This window comes from Urocampus carinirostris, chromosome 3 (genome assembly GCF_059441175.1).
Source record: "Urocampus carinirostris isolate Australia breed hairy pipefish chromosome 3, RoL_Ucar_1.0, whole genome shotgun sequence".
Taxonomy (NCBI): domain Eukaryota; kingdom Metazoa; phylum Chordata; class Actinopteri; order Syngnathiformes; family Syngnathidae; genus Urocampus; species Urocampus carinirostris.
This window is the reverse complement of record NC_142351.1, coordinates 7,174,895-7,181,056: the sequence shown is the minus strand read 5'-3', so window position 1 is coordinate 7,181,056 and position 6,162 is coordinate 7,174,895.

Below are 6,162 nucleotides of genomic sequence, written 5' to 3'. Positions count from 1 at the left end.
TAGGTTTTGACTCTGTCCTGTTTCCTGTTGGTATTTCCTGTCCGGTATTGTTCCCGTTTATTTTTGTCCTGTTTAATATCGGTTTCCAGTTTTGTTCCCGTCTAGTTTTTCCTGTTTATATTCGATATCCTGTTTAGATATCAATCCTGTCCGTCCCGTTGTTTAATATCGGTTTCCTGTTTCGTTCCCGTCTAGTTTGTCCTGTTTAATTTATATATCCTGTTTTGATATCAATCCTGTCGGTCCCGTTGTTTAATATTTGTTTCCAGTTTTGTTCCCGTCCAGTTTGTCCTGTTTAATTTCGATATCCTGTTTTGATATCAATCCTGTCCGTCCCGTTGTTTAATATCGGTTTCCGGTTTTGTTCCCGTCTAGTTTATCCTGTTTAATTTCAATATCCTGTTTTGATATCAATCCTGTCCGTCCCGTTGTTTAATATCGGTTTCCAGTTTTGTTCCCGTTTAGTTTGTCCAGTTTAATTTCGATATCCTGTTTTGATATCAATCCTTCGATATCCTGTTTTGATATCAATCAACCCACTTTCTTTATTCCTCACCCCAGGTGCTTCTCTACCATAAATACTCCAGGCTCCCACCTCACGTTGCTGTGTCCTTTTGATTCCCGCCAGACCTTCTTCTTCAGTTCCTACCTTGTCCCAAAATCTTCCACTCCGAGCAATATTTTTTAAGGTAGACCCAAATCTCCTTTTCAAGACCTCCGCCATCCCAAAGTCCCCTACTCCAGGTTCCCTCCTTAGCAGTTCCGTTCCCACACTCCCTTCTCTCTAGTCAAGTTTAGTTTATGTTTTTGCTGAATAAACACCTTCCCGTTCGGGTTTGATCTCATCCTTTGTTTTAGATGCGGTTGGAAATTTAGCAAATCTAAGTGTATCAACAGGAGACCGCGTCCCCCTCCCAGTTGCTTCGGATCATTTATAAATTTCACAAACAAAGAAAAGACATCCCATTGGCTATGTACTATGTGTCATCTGTAATTAACGTTAACTTTCTCTTATTGGTCTTCTCCCGCATGTGGGCGTGTCGGCTGGGCATACCAGGGGCGCCCCGACATCTGCCCTTCTTCGTCTGGCCTTTTCCGTCAGCATTCACAGGAATTCTGTTCTCAGAAATACGCCTGATGCATTTCACACAGCCTAACCTTCTAATGTACCTTGAATGAAAACACAGTGAATATCCCTACTGCATCAAACCGAATACATGTACTTTGTAGTCAATCGTATAAAATCCTTTATAGTCAAATGTATAAAATCCTTTAATGCCTTTGTGTACTGCATTTTGTTTCAGGTCCATTTGTGACCTGCATTTGGGTCCATCCCCTGGTGACACTAACTTTGCTCCGAGGCTCGAGACCTGGTGCATCTCGAGACCCTGCGAACGACAAGAAACGTGGTCGAAATGAAAAAAGGAAGCGCTCACATTTTTCCTCCAGCTGGAGATCATTTACTCGGAACACTCCTCTTTTTTAAAACCGAATATGTTTTCCAGCTCGGTCGTGAAAACAGGCCCGGATGATTTGTGATTTGGAGGATTTATGTGTTGACGATGTGCCCGATCCTCTGTTGTCATTTGTTCCAGGTCTCATTTTTGTCTTTGGACCTTCAGAACGCAGAATTCCTCAAATTCAGAAAGGAATTTGCATATACACATTTTCATACCGACGCTATGGCGTTAGAAAATAGTGCAACTCGGGGGCTTTACCAGGGGGGGGGGCAGTGCCCACCCACAGAAAGTGGATGTACTACTGACGGCATTTCTCCTATTTAAACGCAATGCTCTCATTCACTCCCTGTCAGTCCGTCAACAAACCTCTGCACTTTCAAGACGTGTATTTAGACTCAGTCCGGTATCTTGCTCTAGTATCCGGTATCGATCCCGTCTGTCTCGTTCTGTCCGGTATCTCGCTCCAGTATCCGGTATCGATCTGCCTGTCTCGTCCTGTCCAATATCTGGCTCCAGTATCAGGTATTGATCCCGTCTGTCTCGTCTTGTCCGGTATCTTGCGCCAGTCTCCAGTATCCGGTATCGATCCTGTCTGTCTCATTCTATCCGGTATCTTGCTCCAGTCTCCAGTATCCGGTATCGATCCAATCTGTCTCGTCCTGTCTGGTATCTTGCTCCAGTCTCCCGTATCCGGTGTCGATCCCGTCTGTTTCGCCCTGTCAGGTATCTTGCTCCAGTTCCAGTCTCCGGTATTGATTCCACCTGTCACGTCCAATCCGGTATCTTGCTCCAGTCTCCAGTATCGATCCAGTCTGTTTCGCCGTGTCAGGTATCTTGTTCCAGTTCCAGTATCCGGTATTGATTCCACCTGTCACGTCCAATCCGGTATCTTGCTCCAGTCTCTAGTATCCGGTATCGCTCCCGTCTGTCTTGTCCTGTCTGGTATCTTGCTCCAGTATCCGGTATCGATCCCGTCTGTCTCACCCTGTCCAGTATCTTGCTCCAGTCTCCGGTATCTGGTATCGATCTGCCTGTCTCGTCCTGTCCGGTATCTTGCTCCAGTCTCCAGTACCCGGTATCGATCCCATCTGTCTCGTCCTGTCTGGTATCTTGCGCCAGTCTCCAGTATCCGGTATCGATCCCGTCTGTTTCGCCCTGTCAGGTATCTTGTTCCAGTTCCAGTATCCGGTATTGATCCCGCCTGTCTCGTCCAATCCGGTACCTTGCTCCAGTCTCCAGTATCCGGTATCGATCCCGTCTGTCTTGTCCTGTCCAGTATATTGCTCCAGTATCCGGTATCGATCCAATCAGTCCCGTCCTATCCGGTTTCCTACTAGTGGATCCAGTATCCGGTATTGATTCCATCTGTCCTACCCTGTCTGGTGTCTAGCTCCAGTCTCCAGTATCCGATATCGATCCCGTCTGTTTTGCCCTGTCAGGTATCTTGCTCCAGTTCCAGTATCCGGAATCGATCCTGTCTGTCCTGTACGTCCTGTATTTTTCATTTAAAATGCTGTTTTCTATCAATTGAATGTCCCTTTTAAGGCTGTTTTTGCTTATTGGATGTTCCTTTCACGGTTCCCAGGGCGCCCAATTGGCCCCGCCTGTGTGGCGCCAGCTGCGGCTTATTAACAGATTGGCTTTCCGTCTGTTTAGGCTCAGTGCTCTCACTTTGTTTGTCAGTCCGTCAACGAACCTCTGCCCCGCAATACGTGGGTTTTGACTCAGTCCTGTTTCCTGTTAGTATTCCATGTCCAGTATTGATCCTGTTTATTCTTGTCCTGTTTAATATTGGTTTCCAGTTCCGTCTATTTTTGTCCTGTTTAGTATTCTCTCCAGTTTTTGTTCCCGTCTAGTTTGTCCTGTTTATTTTCGAAATCCTGTTTCATTATCAATCCTGTCTGTCCCGTCCTGTCCGGTATCGACCCCATCTGTCCGATATCTACTCAGGCAATTGGTATCAATCTGGTCAGCCTCTGGCTCCGTATCATTTCACGCCAGACCGCTGCCTAACGTGCATGACTCCCCATTTCTTCTTGTCCTGTTTAGTATCGGTTTCCAGTTTCGTCTATTTTTGTCCTCTTTATTATTCTCTCCAGTTTTCGTTCCCGTCTAGTTTGCCCTGTTTATTTTCGATATCCTGTTTCATTATCAATCCTGTCCATCCCGTCCTGTCCGGTATCTACCCCATCTGTCCGATAACTACTCAGGCAATTGGTATCGATCCGGTCGGCCTCTTACTCCCTATCATTTCACGCCAGACCGCTGCCTAACGTGCATGACTCCCCATTTCCCGTAAAATGAAAGGCTTGTGTGAGAAACGTCACGCGTTTGGGTCCTCATCCTGCTCTGGTTCTTGACAGCGCTTCGGTTGAATTTGGGGGTGCTTGAGCACCCGCAAAAACAGGCTGGTTACGCCCATGGATCCATCCATATATTAATGAGTATGTTTGCAGACACTCGCGTGGACTCTCCCGAGAACACAGTGTGTGAACTTGTCCGCACATGACGTCATCTTTACTTAACTACGCGACTACGTCAATGTTGCCGCGCAGATTAGCGCACATTTTGGAATGACATCGATGAATCTGTGAGAGAGCGTTAGAGTTTTTGCTAGCTTCCATTTATTTGAAGCAATTCGGTCACCAGCCCAGATGTTGTCATTGAAAAAAGGAGAATTAGAAAAAGAGGAAAGCACATCATGGAGACGCATACGCCTCTGTTGTCATGATGGGAATTCCGTTTCTTTTTTAGGGATTGGCTCACTCATAAAAAGACCAGCTCTTTCGACTCCCTCACGTCTCTTCAGATTTTGGGTTACTTTGATCCATATCCATCCATCCATTATCTGCACTGCTTATCCTCAGTAGGGTCGCAGGGGGTTTAATCCATTTATTAGCCATTATTTTTTATTTTATTGTACGTAAAAGTCTTAAAAAAAGGGAAAAATAAACCTGAAAAAGCAAAATACCGAAATGAAAAAAATTGAATGATTTCAAAAGGGGAAAATAAACCCCCCAAAAAGCAAAAGACAAATATTAGAAAAATATATTAAAAAGGAGAAGGAAAAAAAGAGGGAAATAAAGAAAATAACAAGAAAAGGGAGTAAAATGGTATGAAAAAAACAATTGGAAGGAAAAATAAGAAAATAAAAATTGGATTAGAGAATACAAGAAGAGAAAAGGGGAAGAGAAATGAACTAAAAATCTCCGGAAAAAGAGAAAAGAGAAGAGAAAAATAAAAGAAAATGGTAATAGAGAACACAAGAAGAGAACAGGGAAGAAAAGAAACTAAGAAGCTAGGAAAAAAAGGGAAAACGGAAGAAAAAAAACTGAAAGAAAAATTGTTATAGTGAACACAAGAAGAGAAAAAGCAAAAACAATCAAAGAAGAAAAAAGAAAAAAGTAACAAGCAGGAGTAAAATTTATATTTTTTTTTTAAGAAAAAATAAATAAAAAGTACATTGCCAATATAAACATATTATTATTATTATTATATATTATTGATTTTTTTTTTAATAATTAGTACATGAAATTACATCAGTATTCATATTTTCACTCTTCAGTAAATGTTCAACTCATTTAAACTTTTTTATATTAAACAACTTCAAAGTAAAATCTGAAAAACACACCATTTTTCAATTCAAAATATTGACTTTTGAGCGTAAAAACAAAAAAAAAACTATGGAGTACAAAAATAAAAAAAAATAAAAAAAACTAATTGTTATACACGTACCTGTGGCCACCCACTGGGATACTCTTCCACCTAAAGAAAACTGGATGAAAAAAAAGAGGAAACAAACAAAATGAAAAAAGACGGAAAAGGGAAGAAAACAAAAATAAGAAAGAAAAAAAAGAAAAGGAAAAGGAGAAAAGAAGACAAAAAGCAGGATCAAAAGTAAAAGAGGAAAAACAAGAAAAAAAATAGAAAAAAGACACAGAAAAAAACACCAAAATAGAAGAAAAAAATAATAAAGCAAAAAAGAAGTAAAACGCTAAGGGTGGAAGAAAAAACAAGACAACTAGCAGAAAAAGAAAAAGAAAAACAGTTAAAAGCAAGGACAAAGAATGAAATAAAAAGGAAAAGGAGAAATGAAGACAAACATTAGAGTAAAAAGTAAAAGAGGAAAAACAAGTAAAAATAAATAATTAGGAAAAAACACACAGAGGAAAAACTATAAAGAAGAGAATATAGAAGAAAAAAATAATAAAGCAAAAAAAAGAAGTAAAAAGCTAAAGAGGAAAGAAAAGAGAGAATAAGAAAAAAAGATAAAAATATAGAAAAAAAACACGAAAAAGAGTAAAAAGCAAGAGAAAAGAATGAAAAAGCGAGGATAGGGAAACAAAAGAATAAGAAAAATGAAAAGGAACTTGGAGAACAGATTGAGAAAAAAACGTGGAAAAAAAAAGAATTAAAAAGCTCGGGGGGGGGGGGACAAAAGAAGAGGAAAAAAATGGAAGTAAAAAAAAAAGGAAAAAAACATAAATGAAAACAGGTTTGGAGGGGTCCCTTTGTTGAGTATAATACTACTTATAATGTATGAATAAGTTAAACAAGCAAACAATGATACATAATGAATGCATAATAAACAATAACATCGCCACTAATGCACTGGTTAGGTTAAAAAGCTAAATTGATTCTCTGGTGAGAATCTTTACATCAATAACACGCCCTGATTTTTCCATCCAAACATTAACGTAAC